Source organism: Papio anubis, chromosome 18, assembly GCF_008728515.1.
Source record: "Papio anubis isolate 15944 chromosome 18, Panubis1.0, whole genome shotgun sequence".
NCBI classification, from domain to species: domain Eukaryota; kingdom Metazoa; phylum Chordata; class Mammalia; order Primates; family Cercopithecidae; genus Papio; species Papio anubis.
Window position 1 is genome coordinate 11,647,415 of NC_044993.1, and position 15,847 is coordinate 11,663,261.

Here is a 15,847-nt window from a genome sequence, read left to right on the forward strand (position 1 = left end):
GGTGTATCGTTGACAAAGAGGAGTAACTGGCCTTCTCCTACTCAATGTGTCCACCGCTTAGCCAAGAAAACGGCAGAGAAGTCAGCCTAACCGAGTTTGTATCCCAGCTGTGCTACTGGTTAGCTCTTTGGATGCTGGATGATTAATTTACCAAACACCCAGAGATCCGGTGAAATGGGAGTAATTACAGATACCCAACAAGAGTGCAGCAAGCAATAAATTAGATAATAAATATACAGCACCCAGCACTGTGCCTGGCATGTGGAAGTGATCAATAATCAAAGCTAGTATTGATAATAACAATCATAACAATGATAATCCTATCTCCAACCCCACAAAGCTGTTTTGAACATTAATGATATGAAAACGTTTAGCACAGAATAAACAGTCCACAAATGTGTCCCAGACCACGTTTTCTCTGACTATGACCAATTCTATCCTTCGAAATCAAGGTTATAACATCACCAAGATAGTGTTGCAGGAAGGTTACAGATTGAAGGGACCAAGCCAGCCTCCTGACCACATTGATTGAATGAACCAAAATACAAACACTACTGGAAAGAGAAGCGGCTATACAGGGAGGAGCAAGATGGCGAAGTGCAGGTTCCTTTGCATTCTGGAGTGTGTTTGTGTGGTGCTGAGAAAGGTAAGTACTTGTGCTATTCTCAAAGTCAGGTCTCAATGGAACCTAGCATGTTCTCTCTGCTAGTGGCTCCCATGCTGGCATGATACCACCATCTAGAGAACCCAGCTAGCAACTCACATGACCCCCTTCATAAGAAGTCCTGTCAAACATCAGGAACTTTACTACAGTGACTCAAAGATTCAAACTAGGGGCCGTGAAGGCTCATGAGAAAGGAGAATCTATGCCTGGTGTATCCTGGCCAGCACCCCTGCCTGGGCCTTCTAGAAATCCATCCCTGTAATTTAATAAATGGACTTCAGCAAATCCAAGTAGTATTGAGGCAAAGTTATACATGGCCATAAAAAGGTAGGTGACATTTAGGAACGGCCATTTATAACATATCATGCATTGCAACTTTTGTTTCAGTTTTTGTTTTTTTTTTTTTTAGATGGGATTCTTGCTCTGTCACCCAGGCTTGAGTGCAATGGTGCAATCTTGGCTCACTGCAACCTCCACCTCCCAGATTCAAGCAATTCTCCTGCCTCAGCCTCCAGAGTCGCTGGGATTACAGGCTCATGCCACTATGCCTGGCTAATTTTTTCTCTTTTTAGTAGAGACGGGGTTTCACCATGCTGGCCAGGCTGGTCTTCAACTGCTGACCTAGTAATCCACTCGCCTTGGCCTCCCCAAAGTGCTGGGATTGCAGGCGTGAGCCACCATGCCCAGCCAGAACTTTTGTTTCCATGTGATAGCCTTTCAAAGCGCACCTCTCTGTCCCACTGCCCCGCACCTACCTCTGCCACATTCAGAGCACTGGAGATGTGGTCTAGGGTAGGCGACTTACAACAGACTAGAGACGTGTCATTATCTCCTTCCTTCCTGCCTAGGGACTTAGATTTTCTCACGGGTCCACAAATACACAGGAAAATTAAGCACTTTGAATCTCTACTACTTAAACAGGTTGTGCTCTTATTTTAAACAAGTTGAGTATTTTGAACATGTGAAACAAATCAAGGTACACATACACTACAAAAAGAAATGTTATATGTATACGTTACATATATTTTATATATGTGTATATGATTCACACAAATATACATATATGCAATTTATTTTATTATTATTTTTTTTTTTTTTTTGAGACAGAGTCTTGGCTCTGTTGCCCAAGCTGGAGTGCAGTGGCATTATCTCGGCTCACTGCAACCTCCACCTCCCCGGTTCAAGTGATTCTTTTTTTTTTTTTTTTTTCCCTGCATCTTGGTGGTCATATTTATTGGAAGAGCTTGAGAAAAATGAAACTACTGTTTAGCTTAAGAAATTGTGAGTTATCTGCAAATCAACTCATTTCAGGAGTAGAATAATCCCCGGAATTATTTCTTAATATCCAAATGCATGCGGGTTTTTCTTCTGAATGTCTTGTACATTTAGAGAAGCCACTGTATAAAGTCTCCTGTTTTCCATACAGGACAAATTCTTTGTTTCAGTCAACTCTCAGTGGAGGGGCAACCAGGACAACGCCATCTCTCCGGTCAAAGAGCATTGGAATATTCTGTTTTGTTGATTTATGTATCTCTTCTTATGTTTCTTAATTTGTACAGTAGTCACAGTTTCTTCCACTTCTCCCAAGATCATATGTAAATGTTGATCATAAGCATGTAACCTGCCTCGAAGCTCTCGGCCATTTCTCATTTTCACATCAATTCACTCGTCTAGGCTGAGCCTGATGAGATCCAGGGGCTCCTCTACAGTGTTGGTAGTTTGCTGCTGGTCTACGTCATCCGCCATGTCTCCTCAAGCGATTCTTCTGCCTCAGTCTCCTGAGTAGCTGGGACTACAGGCACCCGCCACCACGCCCGGCTAATTTTTTGTATTTTTAGTAGAGGCGGGGTTTCACTGTGTTAGCCAGGATGGTCTCAATCTCCTGACCTCGTGATCCGCCCATCTCAGCCTCCCAAAGTGCTGGGATTACAGGCGTGAGCCACTGCGCCCGGCCCCATATATACATTTTTATCTATACACATACATATATGTATACATACATATTTTTGTATATACAGACACACACACACACAGGAGCAATTACTCAAGAGAGAAAAGCAGTTTCCCATTAGTTACTATAGGGTGACTGGCAAACAGGAGCCTCATTATACTATCCTCTCTACTTTTCTTTTCTTTTGAGACAGAGTCTTGGTCTGTCGCCCAGGCTGAAGTGCAATGGTTCCATCTCAGCTCACTGCAACCTCCACCTCCCAGGTTTAAGCAATTCTCCTGCCTCAGCCTCCAAGTAGCTGTGACTACAGACATGCACCACCACTCCCGGCTGATTTTTGTATTTTTAGTAGAGACAGAGCTTCACCGTGTTGCCCATGCTGGTCTTGAACTCCTGACCTCAGGTTATCTCCTCACCTTGGCCTCTGAAAGTGCTGGGATTACAGGCATGCCCTACCACCCCTGGCTGTCATCTCTATTTTAGAAGATATATGAAACTGGAATCAAAAATATCAAAAAGTTTTTAAGACAGGCCATCTACAAAAACCCATAAACATGAAAAATAGAAAACAAAATTTAACAGAATGAGAGAATATAATGACAAACATAATAGTTTACCTATTTTAAGAATATTCTTACATTGGACCACAAAACAAAATCCAAGTATTTATCAGGAAAAATGTACTAAGGAATTCAGAAAGATTAAGAGTAAAATGTGATAAAAAGCCTAAAAAAGTGGTTTGCGGGATATTTCTAAGCATATGAAAAATAAGGGTCTCTTCTAAACTAGAAACGTTTTCCAGTTGTAATTGCCAGTTTATACAGTTTTTCAATACATCATCAAAAACCAGCATCAAAATTAAACTGCGGTAATGAGTGGATTAACGGGCTTCATCGCCATTAATGAAATAAAGTGCCTGAGTCCCTCTGGGAAGTCATTTCACAATATGTACAAAGTCTATGGGTTTCAGTCACATACCTATGCACCTGACCAAAAAAAAAAACTTAAGCACATCAGCAGACACTGTCTTCTCCCTATGCCAAGCAAAAAGAGATTAATCCCTTTATTTCTGGTGGGGGTGGGGGGCACTGGGGTGGGCACCAGCAAACATTTCCAAACAGATGTTTACAAACAGAAGGTAACTGATAAAAACCCAAACACAAAGCTGCATTGTCTTCCCTGATTCACAGATGAACCCATTGGAACTACTGCAAAGAGCCCTTCTGGAAAACATCCAGGAATTAAAAGGTGCAAACAAGCTGCCTAATACCCTTGCGTAGACTGAATTCTTATGAAGAAAATAAAGTTTATTGTCTGGAAAGAGAGAAAGCATGAGGAAAGCACTAAAGCGATGGAGGTGAACAATTAGACAGATGTTCACTTAAGGAAATAAAGAGAACAGAAGAAGCCATCACCCAGGAATTTTACGAGAATCCTGACAACGCGGCACCACATCAAGGGCAAGGGTATAGCGAACGCCACCCAAACCCAGGCTATGCAACTTGACGCTAACTGCTGACCTTGCGGATCCTGCCTGCAGGTGATGTGGCTCTGAGCAAAGTCAGGTGAGCCTGCTCACTTAAGCTCTTAAAGTTCTTCTCCAAGGTGAGCCACAGACTACAATTCTTGAGGACAGAGTTGCATTTCTAATCTTCATAATATTACTGCAGATAAGAGCAAAGGTAATAGGAATTATCCCCAAGTCTTTGCATATTGGTAAATTCCTTGGTAAATACCAAGAATATAGCTAAGGGTTATTTCAGAGAGCCTTTGGCTTACTAACCCTATTCCAGTTGGCAAGAGGAGGAGGGACAGAAAGGTGCTATGTATTGAACATTGAATAGTGTCACTACTGCTGGATGATTTCTATTAATCGATAGATTTGGTGAACGCACTGTCTTTCTCTTGGCTTGCACCCCTAGAAGGCTCACAGATAACTCTTCAGCCCAGCTGTGGCATCTGTTCATAGCTTCTGGCCAATTCTGGACAGTGCTCTACCTCTCTATTTACTTGATTTTCCCTTAATCCTAATAGGCTCATCTGTGTCTTTTTCTATTGTAGTAATATACATGGGCCCCTACATAAACAATCTCAAATCCTCTTTGCAAAAGCAGCAATGAAGAGTTGCTAAGATAGGTCTTGTGATGAAAAGGCAGGAAAAGGAATTCATAGTTAGCCGGCTGGCTGGACCACAGAAAGAAAGATGAAAGGCAAACAGACAGCATCTTATTTATTCCTCATACAAAAATCTGAGTTACAAAGTGCCATTATTTTACAAAAGAAACAGGAATAAATTACCCATTCCAGTTAATTTCTAAGACTGCTTTTCAAGTAAGTGAGAGAAATGTTTAAAAATCATTAAAGAATAAAATAAGCTATAAACTAGTGCTATGATTGATCTTTTCTCTACACTCCTATCCTGTTCCTTTGTAGAGACAATATTCAATCAACCACCAATCCAGAAGGATAGATCTAAATCTGCTATACCCTCGAAGGACGCAGAATAAATTTAAGACTCATGCATTCTTTAAGAAGCATACACATTATGGGTACTGCTATATGTGGAATACCCTCGGCCCCAGGATGTTCATGCACTAATCCCTGAAATCTGTAAATATGTTATGCTACATAGCAAAAGGTAATTAAGGTTGTAGATGGTATTAAGGCTGCTCATTGGCTGACCTTTCCATGGGGAGATTATCCCGGATTATCAGGGTAGGCTCCCTGAAGTCACAAGGTTCCTTAGAAGCAGGAGACAGAGAACCAGGGACAGAGCAGTTTGAGAAGCACTTGAGCAGTCATCCCTGGCTTTGAAGACAGAGGAAGGGGCCATGAGCCAAAGGATTTGGGCAGTCCCTGGAAGCTGCCAACAGCAAGGAAGTGGGCTCTCTCCTAGAGCCCAGAAAAAGAAATGGCATCCTGCTGACACATTGATTTTAGCCCACTGAGACCTATTATGGACCACTGACATCCAAAACTATAAAGTATAACTTTTTGTGTGGTTCTCAGTCACTAATGTTGAGAAAATTTGTTACAGCGGAGAGAGGAAACAAAATACAGTTATGTACCATTTTTTATTTCTAAGATTTCACATTGCACATTCAAATTTCTGGCTCCTGTGAAAAATGAAGACAGAGAAGCCAACGTCTAGCCTATATATGCTGACATTTTCACAATCGGGTAGGCGGAGTTGCAGCTCTTCCTTGAGATGAGGTACAGACCCTCCTGTGCACCACAGTCTCCACCACTCTCTACTGTCTTGCTGACTCCAAAGCCCACTTGATGAACTGCTACCATCAGACATTTCAGTGTTCGACTCTGGGTCTAGGTTTTAAGAAAAACAAACATACTGCTGGGCATGGTGGCTCATGCCTATAATCCCAGCACTTTCGGAGGCTGAGCAGGGCACATCACCTGAGGTCAGGAGTTCGAGACCAGCCTGGCCAACATGGTGAAACTCCATTTTCTCCAGTAAAAATAGAAAAATTAGCTGGGCCTGGTGGCACACGTCTGTAATCCCAGAGACTGGGGAGCCTGGGGCAGGAGAATCGCTTGAACCTGGGAGGCAGGGGTTCCAGTGAGCCAACATCGTGCCACTGCATTCCAGCCTGGGTGACAGAGTGAGACTTTGTCTCAAAAACTAACAAAAAACACATGCACAGCGAAGCAGGGCTGATATTCAGGAGCTATGTGCAATTTAGAGCCAGCACCTGCTTCGCTTAGTCAAGATCCATGCCATCAATGAATGTTAAATATTTAGAGGAAAAGCAGAGGCAGCTTGCTTCCTGAATATTCCTGCCGGCACAGGGGCACACAACCCTTCTGCCCCACCTGAAGCTTATATGATATCCCCCCTCACCCCATGCCGGGGGGCTAGGCAGGTTTTATGGCCACAGTTCTGGCTAAACCAATGCAGCTGGGCATCCCTGCTTTCTACCTTACACAACTGCCAGACAACGGGTACTTTTTTCTGCAGAATTATTATTCTCAAACTCCTGTAGCAGAAAAAAAGTGAAGGGACTTAAAGGAAAAGTGATATGGGCTATAATTTAGCCTCTCTGTATTGTAATCTGGGAGTGTCTGTTGGGGACGTGAATGTTTCCTCTGAACCACGAGGATCTCTGTAAGCTCTTGGCATGTACCTAAAAGCACACAATGCACTGTAAGAAAACGAGGTGGGCATGATTACAGGGGTGACCTGATAACCGCTGAAGAAAATCATCCATCCAATAATCACACGTAGAGATGTTCAATATCCTTAGCCATCAGGAAAATTCAAATCAAAACCACAATGCAATACTGCTTCATACCCAATACAATGGCAAGACTAAGAAGAAAAATGACAGCGAGTATTGGTGAAGATGTGGAGACCTTCATACACTGCTGGTTAGAATGTACATGGGTGCAGCTGCTGTGGAGAATAGTCTGGTGGCTCCTCAAAAGGTTAAACAAGGAGTTCCTTGTGATCCAGAAATTGCACTCTTAGGTGCATACCCCAAAAAAGGAAAACCAATATCCACACAAAAATGTGTAGGCCGGGCACGGTAGTTCACGCCTGTAATCCCAGCACTTTGGGAGGCCGAGGCAGGCGGATCACAAGGTCAGGAGATGAAGACAATCCCCGCTAAAACAGTGATACCCCATCTCTACTAAAAATACAAAAACAAAATTGGCCGGGCATGGTGGCGGGCGCCTGTAGTCCCAGCTACTCGGGAGGCTGAGGCAGGAGAATGGTGTGAACCCGGGAGGTGGAGCTTGCAGTGAGCTGAGATAACGCCACTGCACTCCAGCCTGGGTGACAGAGTGAGACTCTGTCTCCAAAAAAAAAAAAAAAAAAGTGTGTAAACAAGTGTACGTGGCAGCATTACTGACAATAGCCAAAACGTGGAAATAGCCTACCTGTCCATGAACTGAATGGATAGATGAAATGTGGTATATACATATAATGGAACATTATTCTGCCCTAAAAAAGGAAGTACTGATACATGTTACAACATGGATGACCCTTGAAAACATGATGCTACGTGAAAGGATTGAGACACAAAAGGCCACAAAGTATCTGATTTATTTATATGAAAAGTCTAGAATAGGCAAATCTATATAGAGACAGAAAGTAGATGAGTGGTTGCCTGGGGCTGAGACAGAGGTTGGGAGTAGAGAAAAAAGCAAGTGGGGAAAAGGATGCCAGCCAAGGGTTTCTTTCTGGGAAAATGAAAATATTCTAAACTTGACTGTGGGGAAAGCTGCATCACTCTGAATATACTGAAAGCACTGAATTGCACAGTTTGAACGGGCAAAGTATATGGTATCTGTGTTATATATCAATAAAGTAGTTTGAGAAAATTTACAAACTTCTGCTAAGAATTTCTAGTAATAAATCATTTGAAACATACCTCACAACTGATGGAGACATATCAGGCAACTATGGGGACTCTGATTAGATTGTGGATTGAGAAAATTATGGTATACCCATATGACAGAATATTGCCTAGCTGTTGGAGATCATGGTAAGAAACCTTACTGACATGGTCAAATGTTTACAATTTATCATTAAGTTCAATAAAAAGCAGGTTACTAGAGAATAATACACAGTACAATGCTATTTGACTTAGAAGTGTACAAATGCAGGCATCTGTATTGTATGGGCATTAGGTAATTTATAGAAGAGAAAGAACTTCCACGCCACAAACCAAAATATGTTAACAGGGATTATTTCTGGGGAATGAGACTGTGAATCAAAAGCCAAGCCCAGAAATACAAAATCAATATAGCTCAAAGTTGAGAGTCATTGTTTTCCAATAATTGGTCTTGCTAGAATTACTTCTACACTGAATTCGTCACCCCAAGGCATTGCTATTTCATCCATGACGCCTGCACTCCAAACATAATTTCAATCACTGAAACAATTGCAAATTTCGGTTGGCTGAAGAAAGGTCTGGGAAGGATGAAGGATTGTTGGAAGGGTGCACCATTAGGGCTCAAGCCACCCCATGGATAAATGGGAAGGGATGTGGCAAGGCTGTGAAGATGGCCTGCAGCACCAGACAAGACAATCAGGGCCATGTAATCTCCTATCAGCTGACTAGGGCCTCCTCCTGGCTTCTCCTAAACTGTGGGGCAGAGATTAAGTGAGATAAGGATGCTGATGGTCTATGAGAAACACAGTATCCCCAGGCAAACATTAGGCAGTGGTATTTGTTATAGTCTCATCTTTAACTGTTATTAGCTGGATTCTTTTCCCCCAAATTTGTATGCTGAAAACCTTACCCCTACTACTTCAGAATGTGACTGTATTTGGAGGCACAGCGTTTAAAGAGGTGATTACATAAAAAAACGAGGCCATCAGGGAAGGTCCTAGTGCAATGTGACTCATGTCCTTCAAAGAAGAGGACATCTGGACACAGGTAAAGAAACCAGGGATGTGTGCACACAGCGAGGGGGTCATGTGAGAACACAGTTAAAAGGCCGCTGTCTGCAAGCCGAGGAGGGAGACCTCAGAAGAAAGCAACTGTGCTGGCACCTTGACCTTGGAATTCTAGGCTCTAGAACGATGAGAAAATACATTTTTGTTGTCCGAGTCATCCAGCCTGTGATATTTTGTTACGGTAGCCTGAGCCGACCAATACAGCAACCTCTATCTGCAATGTGGTCCTTGTTCAGGCTTCCTCTTTTCTCCTCTGCTGGGCTATTTTCCACCCTGATTTCCCTGATTTCTAACTCTCTATTGCCTCCATTAATGTATTATCACCACACAAAACTCACTAACAACAGATACAAGTCTTTCTTTTTCTCTTACATTTTGGTTATAGCTACCTGACCGTCCTTCCCAATTTCTGAATTTAAACATCACATCAGGGCCTGGCACTGTGGCTTATGCCTGTAATCCTAGCAGTTTGGGAGGCAGAGGCACGTGGATCGCTTGAGCTCAGGAGTTAGAGACCAGCCTGGGCAACATACGGAAAGCCCATCTCTACAAAAAATATATTAATTACCTGGGAGTAGTGGCAGGCACCTCTAGTCCCAGTTACTCTAGGGGCTGAGGCAGGAGGACTGCCTGAGCTCAGGAGGCAGAGGTTGCAGTGAGCTCAGATTGCACCACTGCACTCCATCCAGCCTGAGCAACAGACACCCTGTCTCAAAAAACTAAAGTAAAATAAACACCACATCAGTACATGAATTGAACTCTTTGCCTCTATGATCCGTTTCCTCTTATTCCCTATCACCAACAACCTATCCCCCTACCCTACCCTCAAGCTATCTGCTGGGATGGCTCTTCGCCACTCTTTCCTGGATATAAGTGACGTTACAGAGGCAGCTTGAGTTGTATATAACCTTTCAAATTCCAGCTTCTCTACTTACAACCCTCTTTATTACAGTCACAGTACCTGAAGTCTCTTTTGGGCTTCTGCCTTGTTAACAAGAAACACAGCTATGGCCCAGAAGCAAAGGTATTTTCATGTCTCCAGACCTTAGGAGCCTCAGCTCTGCTCCCACTGCAGGGAGCAATAATAAAAGAACTATTTCCAAGTCTGAATTAAACTAGACTTGAGCTTTGTGGGTTAGGGGATGAAAGCAGAAAGGTATATTTTTAAAGAGAAAGTTTTATATTCCTTTAAAACTTGGGCCCGATTTTAAGAGTCTTATTCTTGTCCTTTCAGGCGAGCTTTCATACCATTAAACAGAGTAAGACCATAATCCATATTGTTTTATGGGGAATCCACTTTTAAGATACGTACAACATTTAAGGAACATTAAGGAAGGCGGAAATTGAATTCCTTCCAGAAAAGCTTTAAGTAGAGATAAGAAAAAAGGCCAGAGGTTAGAAATATTTCTAAAATTATAATCAGAAATTGCCAGGGCCACTGTTTAGCAGTCTCATGAATTGCGGTATGAATTATTTTTCTTGACCTTTAATAAGATAGTAATGCAATTAATTTCTAAAAAAGATAAAAGTGAAGCATATTTTCAAGCAATTTGGAGAATACAAGTTCATTTATTTATTAGATGAATATTTATCAAGTGTCGCCTTGGGTTTGAGTCTGGGAAGGTCAGAAAGATGCAACACCCCTAAAAGGCTCAGGAACATGCAAGAGGTGGGGATGTCAGGGAGGGACATGAATGATGTGTAGGGGGACATCGTGGGGGTAACAGCCGGACTTTATGAGCTGCCAAGAGTGCTGGGCCAAAGACATATGAGGTGCGAATAACCTGGGACCAATACCAGGGACAGATACTTGGAACTGGACATATGGATACAGGAGTCAGATTGGAATGGATTTGATGACTGAAATCTTGGGAATGGGGAGGATATACAGGGCAAGGAGTATTGGCCTAAGAGAGAAAGGGTCAACAAAAGAATTGTGGGGGACATTGACATTTAAAGGATGGAAAGAGAATTGAGGGGTGGGGGAAGGGGATCATTAAAAAGAGAAGGAAGACAAAGTTTAAAAGAAGCTATGGTTTGATTGTGATGACTGCACACCTGTCAATACACTAAAAATGAAACTGGGTGGTATATGAATTGTATCTCAATAAACCTATTACCCCCACTCCCACAAAAATGCAAAAAACAGATGTAACCGCCCGGCGCGATGGCTCACGCCTGTAATCCCAGCACTTCGGGAGGCCGTGGCAGGCAGATCACCTGAGGTCCAACATGGTGAAACCCTGTCTCTACTAAAAAGTAAAATAAAACAATACAAAAATTAGCCAGGTGTGGTGGTAGGCTTCTGTAACACCAGCTACTTGGGAGACTGAGGCAGGAGAATCACTTGAACCCAGGAGACAGAGGTTGCAATAAGCCAAGATCACACCACTGCCCTCCAGACTGGGCAACAGAGTGAGACTCCATCTAAAAAAAAAAAAAAAAAAGTAATAAAATAACACAGATACGACCAACAAGCATAGTTTTCACGTTCAACATCGTTACTCATCATTAGTCATATACTTCACAATTAAAAAATAATACAACAAAACACCACTATGTACTCAAACAGAAAATTTAAAAGACTGATAATATCAAGTATTATTAAGGACGTAGAGGAAGTGTAGCCTTAAACACTGTTGGCAAGAATGTAAAATGGGATGACCACTTTAGGGAAATATTTGCCAACCTCTTACAAAGTTAAACATAGCCCTACAAGGACGGACCACCCTCCCCATTCCACTCCAGAGCATTATCCCAAGATAAAACAGATATATGTCCACACAAAGACCAGTGCATGAATATTCACGTTGGCTTTGTTCACAGTAGTATCCATTTACAACAGCTAAAAACTGGAAACAACCCAAATGTCTATCAGCAGGTAATTAGTTTTTTGTTTTGTTTTTTTTTAAATGTGGTTTCTCCACGCAATGGAATAGTACTCACCAATGAGGATCAGTGAGCCACTGACACAGGCAGCAGCAGGGGCACATCCCAAGGTCATTATGTGGAGTGAAAGAAACCAGATGCAGAACAAGTACTATAAAGCTTCACTTATCTAAAATTCTAGAAAACGCAAATTGATCAATAGTGACAGCAAACAGACCCACGTTTTCCTAGAGCGGGGGCTGTCTGGATTCACAGAGTCATACACCACAGAAGTGGCATTTGAAATCTTTTTGAGGTGATGGAAATGTTCTATTTTTTTTTAAATTTTGGTGGTGGTTTCATCGGTATGTGCATCTGTCAAAACTCATTGAATTGTGTATTTAAATGGATGCAATTTACTGTACATAAATTAGACCGCAACAAAGTTGATCAAACCAATCCAAGCAAGTAAGCAAAAGGCATGTGTCAAATGCCTCAAATTTTTCCTTTAAAAAAGATCAAAGTGAGCATTGAAATGGCCCTCTGTTTTCAGAATTAAGAACAGTATTAATGTTCATTTCACTGACTGTCTACCCATATCAAGAACTGTATAAGGGACTTCCCATGCATTATTTTCCTGGTTTTTTTTTTTTTTTTTTTTTTTTTTTTTTCTTTTTTTGAGACAGGGTCTTGCTCTGCCACCCAGACTGAGGTGCAGAGACAGGATCACAACTCACTGCAGCCTTGATTTCCCAGGCTCAGTCAATCCTCCCACCTCAGCCTCCCGAGTAGCTGGGACTACAGGTGTGCCATTACATCGACTAAATGTTTTTTGTTTGTTTGTTTTTGGTAGAGATGGGGTTTTGCCATGGTGCTCAGGCTGGTCACCTACTCATGGCTCAAGTAATCTGGCCCACTTTGGCCTCGCAAAGTGCTGGGATTAAAGGTATGAGCCAGCATGTCCAGCCTTATTTTACTTAATTCTATTATGTTGGTGCAAAAGTAATTGTGACTTTTGCCATTAAATAAGATTGAAGTCTCCCTTTTACAGATGAGGAATATATTGTCCAGAGAGGTTAGCTTGCGGAGATTGCGCAGAAGGTCTGCGGCTCTGAGGCCCGCACTCTGTACACCCCCACGTACTGCTCCTCAGCCACCTGACTGATTTGACAGTCATGCTATTTGTACCAATAACCATAGTCAACTTTATGAGTTAACGACATCCAGGACAATCTCCCAGGAACTTTAGGTCCATGAAGCACTGTACTTTCCACACCGATCTTATCAAATGGGGACTATGATTAACTCCCTTTTTCACCTGGAAAAATGGAAGCTTGCTCAGAGAAGTTAAGTGACTTTCCAGAGTTCCCGCAGCAAGGAAGTGATAGTATTGAGACTGGAACACTAGTAGTCTGACCCTGAAGCCCATGTTTACCAAATTAACTTCTTCAGACATCTTAGGAAGGCCTGACACATTAGCAAGAGCTTGATGCACTTTTCTCTAATTTTAAATAAGGAAAAAGTGAGAAAGCATAGATTTATCAAGGCCAAATGGCAATTGAGTTGGGAAGCTGGAATGCGGAATTCTTTTCAGTCAATTCCTTCCTTCAAATGAGGTATGTGTGTAAAAACCAGCTAAGTGCCCAGCACATAGGTACTCACTGAAAGTGCGGTTCCCTTCTGTGCAGTCAGTATCTACCGAAGTAGGGGAATAATAGCCAAGCTCTGCTAATTCACATGATAGAGTCACAGGCAAAGATTCCCATTCATGGTAAAGGTAAATGGCATTTCCTGTGTTCCTTTAAATAAAGCCTGGTATAGACCCAGTCATCTAAGCAGAAACATAAAAGAACAGGTTCCTTGTGGTAATTCCACCTTCCTTGCTGGAAATCATTTGAAAATGGACATTGGGAGCTAGATTTATATAGCCTATTTATTTAAGCAAATACCTTTCAAATAAAAAAACACAAAATTGACAAATGCAGATTTTAAAGAAATTAAGCGGTGGGTGTCATCACTTACCAGACCACAAAGAAATGCTTATCACTCGGAGTTCTCTGAGCCCAGCATATTTATTCATCATCCTGTCAAAATGCTGCCATTCATTCATAAATACCAGCCATTCTCCCCTGCACCTGCCCGAGGACAATGCTCACTCTGGTAAAACGCACTAATTACGCACTTTCACCCTCTGCCCTTAGGATGATATACTTGACCGTGGTGAGGAAGAATAATGGAGTTCTGGAACATTTCTTGATGGTGGGGAGAAAAAAAAAAGGTGGGGTGATGTGGGAGGAAGAAGCAGGCATGAGGGGCAGAAAAAGAGCAAGGGAGGAAGGCGAACGAAGAAAGAAAATGATGCAACTACATTTAGACTGCATTGCTCCAACCAAGGGTCATTGGAATAGTCATCATTGTCACTGTCATCATCATTTCTCAGCAAAAGGGAAACTTTTCAAGGCCAAACTGACATCATATTAATATTAAAACAGCTGAATGACAAAGAACTGACAGCAAGTCACTCCTTTATCCCTTGGCATATCCACCAAAGTTTAGGAACCAAAGGTCATCTCCCAAATGAATGACCATTAAAGAGGTTCCTAGCTGGGTGTATATCCATACACAAATGTGCTAAATATACAGAAATATACTAAAACGCTGTCCATGAAGCCACGTTTCCAAATCCTGTCCCTTTAAAGATTTACCTCCTCTCAGCACCTGCACTAGATTTGCCATAATGAAGACTCAAGGGGGCTGCGCCCAGAAGCATTAAGACCCAGCTCAGAGCATCCTGTTACATGATGAGAGACAAAGACATGATCTGAAAACAAGGGATATACATCTTCAGGCCCCACCAAAAATGGTGCCTGTTGACAGCTGGCCACCAGTGATTGATTGAGAATTAATATGGAAATGGAAGCCTGAGAAAAATGAGGACCTGTGCACCGACCATTTAAAGTGCCTAGAAGCAAGTAGCTGAGGAACGTGGCGGTAGGTTATGGATTAGTTTGCTCAATCAGCACAGCATCATGGGTGACAGGCAACCTGCAACAGCAGAGGGCACACACACAGAAGAAGATCCTCCACATCGGGAACACTGCTGAGAGCACACAGAGGACACCCAGAAGGCAAACAGAGTCATGGTGCCATTGCACAATCTTGCATCCTGCATTCTTGCCTCCTGCAATCTTGCTTCTTTTCAGTCAATTCTTTGTCAGTCAATTCTCGTGTTGTCAATTGTCTCATGTCGTCATGTTGTCTCATGAGGCTCATGTTGAAAAGAAAACAAAAGAAAAACAAGCCAACAAGGCAGTGGGAATGTTGTGTGGCCCACTGGATGGGCATGGTTCACGTCACAGGAAATACAAACACCAGCTGTGCTGAGCAGTTTTTTATATGTGCCAAAATACCTTTCTCATCATCTGCACGGCCCATCTCAAGGTGAGTTTGTAACTCCAAGAAGCTGCTTCAGTTTCATGAAATGAACTCAGATCCTCGAGCACAAAAAGGATCATCTAGGCCCCCTCACTAAGAAATATGTGGCTCTACTGCTACTCTGACACCTCGGTGTTGACGGCAGGATGATGGTGGAATGGGACAAGCTGCTGACTTGTTTTTAGGTACCCTTTCAAACCTGCAATTTTTGGTAGTAATGGTGCTATCCCTGGGGTGCAAATGCCTATGGGTTTGGTGGAAAGCATGCCTGGGAATCAGATTCTGATACCAGAAGTTCTGTGAATGACTCATTTTTCTGGGCTTCCCTGTCTTACTTGGCTGGAGGTCATGCTTCTCGGCTAGAGATCTTTAGTGCTCTCCCAACACCCATGTGCTTCTCACATCTCAGCCTCCCTCATAATTAGACAGGGGCCAGGGACTCACTCTGGCCAGTGGAATGTTGATAGAAGCAACAAACGCCACTTCCAAATCTGCCCATAAAAAA

At 42.5% G+C, this 15,847-nt stretch overlaps 1 protein-coding gene and 1 pseudogene across 9 annotated transcripts in view; both read right to left on the reverse strand.

Annotated features, from left to right (window-relative positions):
• Positions 1–15,847, reverse strand: part of WWOX (WW domain containing oxidoreductase) — a 1,119,479-nt gene that overhangs the window by 855,780 nt on the left and 247,852 nt on the right. The gene's annotated exons all lie outside the window — the stretch shown is intronic.
• Positions 1,856–2,507, reverse strand: LOC108583609 (annotated as a pseudogene).